The sequence below is a fragment of the Pseudophryne corroboree genome, chromosome 8, assembly GCF_028390025.1.
Source record: "Pseudophryne corroboree isolate aPseCor3 chromosome 8, aPseCor3.hap2, whole genome shotgun sequence".
NCBI classification, from domain to species: Eukaryota; Metazoa; Chordata; class Amphibia; order Anura; family Myobatrachidae; genus Pseudophryne; species Pseudophryne corroboree.
Genome location: NC_086451.1, coordinates 136,718,531 through 136,731,171, shown reverse-complemented (window position 1 = coordinate 136,731,171; position 12,641 = coordinate 136,718,531). Strand labels below are relative to the sequence as shown.

Below are 12,641 nucleotides of genomic sequence, written 5' to 3'. Positions count from 1 at the left end.
ATCTCCCCCTCCTCCTCTTGCAATTCCAATTCCACGGTAGCATCCTCAATTTCTTTGTCATCAACACTTACGCTGCTCATCCCCATATATGCAGAGGGAGCCGAAACAGTGGAAGGTGGCTTCTCTGTGAGTACAGTATCTGAAAGATCAGACTTACACATAGCACTCGGGGGACACACTTATACTCTCCTCAGGTATTTGTGACATTTCTGTTTCTGCTTGCACAGTTTGTTCTACTGCCTTAGTGGTTCTCAATTATTTTACACCTCTTCTAGACTCCGAGTGTGAGGCATCATGAGAGGCAGAAGAAGATGCCTCACTGACAGGGGCAAAATCACCACTCAGAAATAAAGGTCAAGGTCTGAGCCTTTCCTTGCCACTGCGTATGGTGAATGGCATGTTGGCAATTTTATGTTTATCTGCACCAAACCTTCCGTTTATAAAAGGTGTTTTTTTCTTTACCACTGTATATTGGGGTTTTGGTTTCAGATACCCTGACTTAGATCCACAATGCCCTTCAGCATCGACTTAAGTAGATGAAGGACTATCATCATCATCATCATGACTGGTGGCAGCAGGTTGGTGTTCTCTAAGCTGTTTGTTATCCATTTTAAGTGTGTAAATCACAGGGTTAGATACACGTGAGGAAAGCGCACTAGGGTACATGTCACCAAATAGTACAAATAATAGAAATTAATCAATTTTTTTTCAATTTTTTTTTAAATAACTTGCAGCTCCTTTCAAACTAGGTTAATGCAGGATTAGATGCACGTGAGGAACGCGCACCAAATAGTACAAACAAACAATAGAAATTAACCATATATTTTAAATAATTGGCAGCTCCTTTCAAACTGTTTGAATCACAGGGTTAGATTCACTTGAGAAAAGCACAGTGGCATCGTAAGGCGGGTGCGGAGGGGTGTCGCCCGCACCCATTTGTAGGACCAAAATGTGGACTCCTCCCTAATGACAGGAGCCAGGTGCTGCAGTGTGAAAATCTGCTACAGCACCTGGCTCTTGTCATAGAAGAGGAACCGACAGCGCTGGGGGCAGCCCAGTACAGCCCAGCATCTCTGGAGATGCTGGGGATGCCCCCGGAGTAACTATTCGCATGAGATATTTGCAGCCACACACCCTTTGGCGGTGAGATCGCCATGGCACGCTGGTAGATCAAAGGTGCGCACCGGGTGTCACCACACCCGATGATGCCTCTGGGAAAGCGCACAAGGGTAGTACAAATAGTACAAATAGTACAAACAAACAATAGAAATTAACTATATATTTTAAATAACTTGCAGCTCCTTTCAAACTACGTGAAGCACAGGGTTAGATGCACATGAGGAAAGCGCACTAGGGTTCAGCGCACCAAATAGTACAAACAAACAGGGGTGTATCTGGGGGTCTGAGCGCCCCTGGCAAAGTAAGGAACTGGCGCCCCCCGCCTCCCCCACCCACGGACACAGAGGGGGAGTTACAGTTAGGCTGAGGTCAGGGACACTGAGAGGGAATTACGAGGAGGGTGCGGGCAGTAATACTGAGGAGGAATTATGGGAAGGGTGTGGGCAGGTACACTGAGGGAGAATTATGGGAAGGGTGCAGGCAGGGACACTGAGGAAATTACAAGAGTGTATGGGCAGGGTCACCATACCCTCCAACATGACCCGCCCCACTAGGTACAAAATGCTCTGTTTCTGGACTTCCCTCTTAATTTATTATTACCACGTGGAACCAATGAGAAGGGGAGCGGATGAGGAGAGGAAGTGCCTCGCCCCTCCCCATACCTGGAAGTGCCCCGCTCCCCGGCTATATTCACCATCATTGTGACTGTAGCCACAGAGAGTGTCAGAGTGCAATACGCTTCTGAGAGTCCGGCAGTGGATGAGCACTACTAAGGGATGTAGTAAGAATTACTATGTCATTCTACCCCCTGGCCCGGGTAGCACTGCCGGGCAGCGCCCCTTCCTTAGCTGGCGCCCCTGGCAAGTGCCATCCTGGCCAATAGGAAGATACACCCCTGCAAACAAACAATAGAAATGAACAATATATTTTAAATACCTTGTAGCTCCTTTCAACTTCAAGCTGTGTAAATCACAGGATTAGATGCACGTCAGGAAAGTGCAGTAGGGTACAGTGCACCAAATAGTATAAACAAACAAAATAAACTAATGATATATTTTAAATAACTTGCAGCTCTTTTTGAACTGCGTGAATAACATGGTTAGATGCACATTAGGAAATTGCAGTAGGGTACAGCACACCCCCTTGTGAGACTCTGAGTCTCTGGAGTGGACACTGCACAGTTAGAACTTATTTTAACAGCAAAGTCAACACAGTGTACCCCCTACAGTACTGCCCCTTGTGAGACTCTGTATAGACACAGCAGTTGGAGGCTTGCTGCATCAGTGCATCCACTACATGTCATAATATACTGTAAATGTCCCCCCTAATTTATATATATTTTTTTTATGCAGAGCAGACTCAGTTTATACTGTAAATGTCCCCCCTAATTTATATTTTTTTATGCAGAGAAGACTCAGTTTTTTTTCATGCAGAGTTAGCGCAGTATAGTGAAGCGTGCTGCTATCTCCAGGAAATGGCGCTGAGTCCCGGCCGCGGCGCCTTTTATAGAATCCAAGTCCCGCGAGAATCCGACGCCGGGAAGATAACATTCATTCTTGTTGGGGAATCCTAGTCTTGTCTACCCCTTTAAGTAATTTGGTGCTTTCCATCATTATCTTAAAATGCTAATAAAGCCATAAGAGTAAGGGGACATCATCACATGTTATAACTGTATTGTAGTGGGGGGGTTTTGTTTTTTTTTTTACATACTGTAGGTTAAAAGAAGAGCTGCACATGAGACTGAATAATGGGCCTAATTCAGATCTGTTCGCTCTCGTTTTTCGCAGCGCAGCGATCAGGTAACTACTGCGCATGCACCGCAATGTGCAGGCGCTTTGTACGGGTACAAAGCGGATCATTGCTGTGCACTGGTTCTAGCGAAGAATCCATTCACACAGCCGATCGCAAGGAGATTGACAGAGCGCATTTGTGGGTGGCAAGCAACTGACCGTTTTCTGGGAGTGATTGGAAAAACGCAGGCGTGTCAATGCGTTTGCAGGGCGGGTGTCTGACGTCAATTCCGGGCTCGAATAGACTGAAGTGATCGCAGCGGCTGAGTAAGGTCAGAGCTACTCAGAAACGGCACAAACTGTTTTTGTACTGCTTGCTGCACACGCGTTCACACACTTGCAAAGCTAAAATACACTACTCTATAGGCGGCGACTATCTGTTCGCAGCGCTGCAAAAAAATAGCTAGCGAGCGAAAAGATCTGAATTAGGCCCAATGTGATGAACGATAGATGAAAACAACACATTGAGTGTACACATTATAATATGGTTGGTCCGATCCACCTCGGGGCGATATTTGATAACAGATCTTATAGAGTGTACCCAGCTTTACCCTAATATGGACATTCGGCAATGTCGGCATTTTTACATGTTGACATTCTGTCTATATTTTAACAATGTCGACATCATAACTGTCAACACTGTGGTGTCAACATCCCCTTAGACAGTTTAGAGTGTTTCTCAATCAAATGATTAAGTCCATGGGCTAGATTTACTATCCTGCAGCTTGTTAAAGCTGCCAATGATTGGTGGCTTTGACACAGCAACGGAAATTATAACGCAACCTGGTTTAGCATTTATTCCCATTGCTGTTTTAAATCTGTCTGTCAAGTCACTAATCATTGGCGGCTTTGAAAAGCTGATGGATAGTAAATCTAGCCCACACATGTCTATATGAGGCTTGAGCATAGAAAAAATATATACAATATTCAGTATTCTTCATCTCTGTAACAGGATACTCCCCGTATACATAATTTAATACAAGAAAATTCAAATATTTTATTATACTTTGTAGTTTTTCTTAATGCTCTCAGTGTTCAGGATGAAGTTCATTCAGTAAGTACACATTTAATAAATAAATGTTTTGAATACTCATCTACTTTAAATTGGTTGCTAAATAATAGTGATGTTATGCTATATTGTTGTAAAGGTGTTTAGAAATAAGACTGACTATAGTGTAGCATTTAAGGTCTACTGTAGTATATAGTGTGTATGTATATGTACATAGATGCCGGAAGCCTCTATCATAAGCCTCTATCATATTAAAGTGACAGTGACAGTGAAAATCATATTTTAATATGATTTTCACTGTCACTGTCACTTTAATATGCCCACCATATTGATTCATGTCTTATTACATGTATTTTCACTGTTTTGTCCCCCTTGGTTATCCCTAGACGCGGCTGATAGAGGCTTCCGACATCTGTGGTTGCCCGGCAACAGCGTGACGTCACCGGATGTGACTCATCCACCGGAGCCGCCCGATGTCCAGCCCACAGCCTGCGGACGGGAGCCAGCGTGATGGGGCTCTTACAGACACCTTTAAAAGGTAAGCGTGCACCTGCACTGTTTATTCACAGCATGTCACCTTGAAAAAAACGCCCTGCGCGGCGTTGAAACGTCGGTTGATTACCATGCTTTTTCATCTTTAATACACAATATATTTTTTTCATCAAATCCAACGAGTGCCGCCTGGTTCCTGTTTGCCATTGGGGGAATTGCCATATGCCCACCCAGGGAACCTCTGCTTGTATACACAATTTGCGGAAGGCACCGTAGTTATCCTGATTTATTTGGAGTGCCTATTATGTCTATATATATATATATATATATATATATATATATATATATATATATGTGTGTGTTATTGCGGACCGGCACTCCCTCTAAATCTGCAATGCTGCTCCGGTGCCCTCTATCATGAATGAGACAAAGTAGAAAGAAGGTAGCGGCACTCAGAGACTGTAGTGGTCAAAACTTGTATTCCACAAAGATACCAACGTTTCGGGGTACTAAACGTCCCCTTTGTCAAGGTGAACAGCATGACAAAGGGGACGTTTAGTACCCCGAAACGTTGGTATCTTTGTGGAATACAAGTTTTGACCACTACAGTCTCTGAGTGCCGCTACCTTCTTTCTACTATATATATATATATATATAATTATAAATATAATGATTTGATAGCATATGCTGGCGCAATAATAGCAATTAAAATAGGACAGTTTACACACTAGTATACATGTTAAGGGTGCAACTAGAGTAGAGCCTACTTGTTGTGTTGTAATCATAATTAGCAAAACTGAGACAGCTCCTGACACAGGAAACTGAAAAGAGGAACTAGGAGTATTATTGAAAAAAAAAAAAAAAAAAAGAGTTTAATAAAACAGAGCTTCTCAGTCTACTCTGCATCTTACTTCGCACTTCCACCAAAGCTGTGTGTCCTATCTTTAGGGAGATCGAACAGGACTCTGAGAATGGATACACAGTAGAGTCCCATGCTGCACTGTAAGTACAGAATTACTGTGAAATGATTTATGCTGTAGTGTTTATAAGAGTTGGGTACTGTATGTATGCTGAGTACACTAGATCTAAATAAGGAAGGCAGGTGTAGACTCATTGTATAAACAGCAGTAGTATGTTCAGGGCAGTTATGGGTAAAAGCCATAGTACAAAACAGGCAAGAGTAACATAGGAAACTGTAAAACTGATGACATCTGGAAAATTTCAGCATAAATGTGTTTTTTGCCCATTGTACAGACAGCGCGCATACTCAACACTTTTCCCAGTGCCCCCCTGCCAATGATCGGTAAGGCCATTTGCTGTGCAGTATATTAAAAGTGAATTTTAATATAAGTAAAAACATGACAGATAAAAATGCTACTTATATGCATATCGTACTACCCCCCTTAATTCATTTGGATCTTTATAGCAATATCTTAAAATGCTAATGGAGCCATATGAGTAAGGGAGCATCAGCACATGTTATAATTGTATTTTTAGTTGTTTTTTTTTACATAGCTATTTGTATATAAAAAAAGTACTTACTTGTATAAGCTGCACCTGGAAGGTGCACAAACGATCCTATAGAATGCATCGGCTGATGCCCAATATCTGCCAGCTGCCAGTAAGCATAAAGATCAAGCTGATGACTAGTGCACTCTACCCTTTAGGGTTATATATAAATCTCATACCACAACACACAGACTGTTTGCGCGTGCACATGGGATCTACTTATCCTTACGCATGGTCACAATCATACAAAAATAAGCACATCATATATATATATATATATATATATATATATATTTTTTTTTTTTTTTAATTTATTTATCAAGGGGCCCAGACCATGCACTCTCTAATGGTTAGCCAAACCTCTGTGGTGGTTCGCTACAACCCCGCTGGAACCCTTAAGCATTGGCCCCTACCACTGAATTCTTCCTGCCCCAGTCCGACACTGCTCTCCAGCCTCTCAGCCACTAGTTTACAGCTGTAGCTCAGAACGCACAGAGGTGAGCACAGAGAGAAATGCTGGGGGGCATGGGGGAGCAGTAGGTAACACGTGTGGTGGCATGTGAAGGCTGCCTAGAAGGTTATGCATTGGCACTCCTCTCTATATGTATACAGTCCAAACTTAGATAACACCTCCTGCATATATCCCCAATGAAGGCGATCAAATGCCTTTTCAACATCAAGAGAGAGTAGGAGAAGTTGAGAATTAGTGCATGAAGTCCATTCAATTAAATCTAAAACCCTGCAGGTGTAATCACGAGCCTGGCGACCAAGAGCAAAACCAACCTGGTCTAGGTGTATCAACTGTGGGAGTAAAGGGTTTAGGCGGTTGGCAATTAATTTGGCATACATTTTTAAATTTGTATTAAGGACAGGGCCGGATTAAGCCCTTGGGGGGCCCAGGGCACCCAGGACAGGGGGCCCCCCACCAGCAACCACCCCCGGCAGGGGCAAAAGCAGGATACGGAAGGGGGGGTTTCCTTTGTTGCATGCACATGTGTTTGTGTATGTATAATTATATATATATATATATATATATATATATATTGTAACACTGTAGGGGTGCAAGGTGCCTTTTCCTGGGGAATATGGCAGCACGCAGCAGCTGAGGAACAACACAAGTCCAGTTTCTGGTACAACTGACCCCGGCCAGTTTTATTGAAACAGAAAATAAAACAAACCCCAAAATAAAAATACCTTGCCTGTCCGGCACTAACTAAACATAAGATGTTCCTAACTGTCACTAAACAAAACACAGAGTTCTTCAGTACATACTGTATAGCTTACTTGCATCAGAAAGCGTGTCTCTCACACACAGATCCTGCAGCCTTCCCAGGCAGTCTGCCCATACTAATCAGGTTAGAAGCACTATATCACTCTTACACAGCTGAAACCCTGATTAGCCCTCTGTGAGGCCAAAGACCCGAACTGGGCCCAATGTCTAGAACTCGCCTTATCTCTCTCTCAGAGCCTTTACCCAGCTTTTACAGCAAACTGAAAAGGTTCAGACAAAACAAAAAGCATTTTTCCTAGAAGTTAACATTTTCTAAAACATGTAAGACAAGAACCTGGGACAAATATACCTGCCCTCAAACACTATCCCAGTGTTCTTGTCACATATCCCCCTCCCCTGTTTCGACCTAGGGGCCGGAACACTTGTAGCCCCCAAACAGAAGATGCGAGACAATGCATCTGCGTTGGCCAATTGTGTTCCCGGTCTATGTTCGACAGTAAACTTAAAGTCCTGCAACGCTAGAAACCATCTAGTTACACGAGCATTCTTGCCTCTATTTACATACATCCATTTTAAAGGGGCATGGTCTGTCACTAGTCTGAATTGTCTACCCAAGAGGTAATATCTCAAGGTATCTAGTGCCCACTTAATGGCCAAAGCCTCCTTTTCCACAATGGCATACCTTTTTTCATGCTCATTGAGTTTCCTACTCAAATAAATGATAGGGTGTTCGTCCCCATCTCTGGTTTGGGACAGCACAGCACCTATCCCAACCTCTGAGGCATCTGTCTGTACCACAAATTCTTTTGAAAAATCTGGTGTTATCAACACCGGTTGTGAACACAAAGCCACTTTTAACGCTTGGAACGCCTTTTCTGCATCAGGGTTCCATTTCACCACATTTGACTGCTTCCCTTTGGTAAGGTCTGACAACGGCACCGCTGTGGTCGCAAAATTAGGAATAAACCGTCTATAGTACCCAGTAATTCCCAAAAAAGCCCTTACCTGTTTTTTATTCACTGGACGAGGCCAGTTTTGAATAGCATCAACTTTATTCAATTGGGGCCTAATCAGACCTCTGCCTATGGTGAAGCCCAAGTATTTGACCTCCTCCATTGCGAGGCAGCACTTCTTTGGGTTAGCAGTTAACCCTGCCTCTCTGATTGAGTCCAGTACTGCTTGTACTTTAACCAAATGTGACCCCCAGTCTGTACTGTGAATTACCACATCATCCAAATAGGCAGCTGCATATTTTCTATGGGGCCTCAAAATTTTATCCATCGCCCGTTGAAAGGTTGCTGGAGCCCCATGCAACCCAAAGGGTAACATCTTATACTGGTACAGCCCCTCCGGAACCGAAATGGCTGTTTTTTCTTTGGCGCTATCAGATAAAGGTATTTGCCAGTAACCTTTGGTCAGGTCCAATGTGGTGAGAAACCTGGCTGTTCCCAGCCTTTCTACAAGCTCATCCACACGGGGCATGGGGTATGCGTCAAACTTGGACACCTCATTTAACTTACGAAAGTCATTACAGAAGCGTATGCTACCGTCGGGCTTCGGGATGAGCACTATGGGACTGGACCACTCACTGTTAGACTCCTCTATGACTCCAAGTTCTAACATGGTTTTAACTTCCTTAGAAATAGCTTCTCGCTGAGCTTCAGGAATCCTATATGGCTTTAAATGAACCCTGACCCCTGGTTCTGTGACAATGTCATGTTTTATTATGGTCGTTCGGCCAGGCAGCTCTGAAAATACCTCCCTATTTTGGATGAGAAATTCTTTAACCTGATTGTTCTGATCAGCTGATAATGTCTCTGACACCTTCACTGCGGGAAGCAACCGGGGTGAAGACACCGAAGGGCAAGGCTCCGCTGACAGAGACAACCTATCTTTCCAGGGTTTGATTAAGTTAACATGGTAGATCTGTTCGGGTTTTCTCTTTCCCGGCTGGTATACTTTGTAATTAACCTCATTCACTTTTTCCCTAATCTCAAATGGACCCTGCCATTTAGCTAGGAATTTGCTTTCCACAGTGGGTACCAAAACAAGAACTCTATCTCCAGGAGCAAATTCCCGTATCTTGGCACTCCGGTTATAGACCCTCTGTTGAGCACTTTGGGCCTGTTCCATGTGCTCTCTGACAACAGGTACCACGGCTGCAATCCTATCCTGCATTTGTGTTACATGCTCAATAACGCTTCTATAAGGAGTGGGCTGTCCTTCCCACGTCTCTTTGGCAACATCCAACAGCCCTCTGGGGTGTCTACCATACAACAAATCAAATGGAGAAAACCCCGTAGAGGACTGAGGAACTTCTCTGATGGCCATTAACAAGTAGGGCAACAAACAATCCCAGTTTTTCCCATCTCTCTCAACAACCTTTTTTAACATACTTTTTAATGTTTTATTAAACCTTTCCACCAACCCGTCAGTTTGGGGATGGTAGATGGACGTCCTGAGGTGAGTGACCTTAAATAACTTGCACAATTCTTTCATGATCCTTGACATAAATGGAGTACCTTGGTCAGTCAAAATTTCTTTTGGTATTCCCACTCTACTAAATACCTGCACCAGCTCCCTAGCTATCGCCTTGGTTGTGATAGTGCGTAAAGGGACAGCCTCAGGATATCGAGTGGCATAGTCCATAATTACCAGGATATACTGATGGCCCTGAGCAGACTTTAACAAGGGCCCCACGAGATCCATGGCTATTCTGTCAAACGGGACCTCTATAATAGGCATGGGAACTAGTGGGCTCCTGAAATGGGGTCTAGGGGCATGATACTGGCATTCAGGACAGGAAGAACAATATTCAGACACTTCTTTATAAACCCCTGGCCAAAAGAACCTTTGTAAAACTCTTTCAGTGGTTTTTTCTGCCCCTAAATGTCCTGCGGTAACGTGACTATGAGCTAAATCTAGTACCGTTCTCCGATAAGGCTGGGGAACTACCAGCTGTTCCACCACATCCTCACCCCTTTTGACAATGTGGTACAAGAGCTCATTACAGATGGCCATGTGGGGATACGTAACCCTGTCACCTGGTACCACAGGTTCCCCATTAACAATCTTAACATTCTCTCTAGCCTTTATTAAGGTAGGATCCTTTAACTGTTCAGACGCAAACAGATCCTTCTTTACCTCCAGGTCAGGCACGCTTTCAGTTCTAACTACTATGTCTCTGTTCCCGGCAAGAGGGTCCTCACTGGACTCCCCATCTGTCACTTCCCCAGCCAAACTAGCAAAAGGCAAAGGGCCAGAAAGTTCCGAAGACCCACGTACATCCATAAAATCACCGGTATTATCAACTGGCTTTTTACTTCTCACATCTGTTGATAACCGTGATTCCCACAGTTTCCAAAAATGAGGAAAATCCCTCCCTATTATGGCCTCATGCACCAAGGTAGGGACCAGTCCCACTTTAACCATTGCTGACCCACAACAAGTTTCTATATTCACCTCAGCAGTGGCATAATATTGGGTATCCCCATGTATGCAAGTTACCCCAATAGGTATTTGCTGGACCTTTAAGGGGTTCACTAACCCAGCTTTCACGAGGGTAACTAAACTTCCTGAATCTAGCAAGGCCTCTACCCGGTTACCTTCTAAGAACACATCACACATTTGTTTTTCCAGCTCAGGTGAAGGTACCACAGTACAGGCTAACCTAGCAAAGAAAGACATTCTGCGACATTCAAAGGCAGCATCACATTGCATGGGTTCTTGCGTGACTGGGCAATTGGCAATAACATGACCTGGCATACCACACCTAAAACATTTAACCACACGATTATCAACCCATTTGGGCAGCATAGACCGTTCTAGCCCCATTGGCCTGTTTCCAGGGCCAGTGTTTACAGTCTCTCCAGCCTTGCGTTCTCTTAACCGCCCAGCAACGTTTTCCCACGGAACAGTCTTACCAGTCTTTACTGAAGGGCGCTGTCGAGGATCTATGGGTTGCTGGGTGGTCATCAGTAGTTCCTCTGCTGCCAAATACCTCTCTACCATGTCCACTAATTGGTCAGCAGTACCCGGGTTTCCATGGCTCACCCACTTGCGCAGGACCATGGGCAAAGATCTCAAGTAGCGGTCCATGACGACTCTTTCCACCATCTGGGGACCAGTTAATGTCTCTGGCTGCAGCCATTTTTTTGTTAGCTGAATAAGGTCGTGCATCTGGGAGCGCGGAGGCTTCTCCATGGCGTACAGCCAACGGTGCACCCGTTGTGCTCGTACTGACAGCGTGACTCCCAGGCGGGTCAGGATCTCAGTCTTTAGTTTATCATAGTCCCGAGCCTCAGCAGGGCTTAAATCAAAGTAAGCTTTTTGGGGCTCACCTGACAGGAAAGGTGCCAGCAGACTGGCCCACTGTGCTTTCGGCCAGTTCTCACGCTCGGCAGTCCTTTCAAACGTGGTCAGATAGGCCTCCACATCATCAGCCTCTGTCATTTTCTGCAGGAAGTGACTGGCTCGTATAGAACTAGAGCTGGTTGGAGCACTGACGGCCACATCTCCAACCCGAGCTGCAAGTCTCTGCACCACTTCTGCTAAGGCCTCTCTATCCTGACGCTGTTGCCTGTAAAGTTCATCAACAACTGCCTGCTGTTGTCTCTTATTTTCCTCCATTGCCACCTGCTGCTGTCTGTTGGCCTCCTGCTGTAGTCTCCAATTTTCCTCCATTGCCACCTGCTGTTGTCTCCTATTTTCCTCCATTGCCACCTGCTGCTGTCGGTTGGCCTCCTGCTGAGCCGCTGTAGCTTGCAGCAAGGCTTTAAGCAGATCCTCCATGTCAACAGATTTTTCAGGCGGCTTTGCAGCTGCTTTCACCCAGGACATATATCAAACCCTCAGGGGTGAGTCTCAGTAACTTCACACTGGGCTGTATCTGCATAAACCACCGTTTTCTGCAGGCCTCACAAAGCTGCTGCTTTCACTTATGCGCAGAACGGCCTGCTCGCATTCTCCACCAAGTTGTAACACTGTAGGGGTGCAAGGTGCCTTTTCCTGGGGAATATTGCAGCACGCAGCAGCTGAGGAACAACACAAGTCCAGTTTCTGGTACAACTGACCCCGGCCAGTTTTATTGAAACAGAAAATAAAACAAACCCCAAAATAAAAATACCTTGCCTGTCCGGCACTAACTAAACATAAGATGTTCCTAACTGTCACTAAACAAAACACAGAGTTCTTCAGTACATACTGTATAGCTTACTTGCATCAGAAAGCGTGTCTCTCACACACAGATCCTGCAGCCTTCCCAGGCAGTCTGCCCATACTAATCAGGTTAGAAGCACTATATCACTCTTACACAGCTGAAACCCTGATTAGCCCTCTGTGAGGCCAAAGACCCGAACTGGGCCCAATGTCTAGAACTCGCCTTATCTCTCTCTCAGAGCCTTTACCCAGCTTTTACAGCAAACTGAAAAGGTTCAGACAAAACAAAAAGCATTTTTCCTAGAAGTTAACATTTTCTAAAACATGTAAGACA

At 44.6% G+C, this 12,641-nt stretch overlaps 1 protein-coding gene across 1 annotated transcript in view; it reads left to right on the top strand.

The window, feature by feature from the left end:
• The first annotated feature begins 5,326 nt into the window (after positions 1–5,326).
• The window catches only part of BTK (Bruton tyrosine kinase), a 403,461-nt gene continuing 396,146 nt past the window's right edge, over positions 5,327–12,641 (top strand). The window contains exon 1 of the mRNA XM_063936954.1: positions 5,327–5,412. The gene's annotated coding sequence lies outside the window, so the exon portion shown is untranslated. The remainder of the gene's footprint in view (positions 5,413–12,641) is intronic.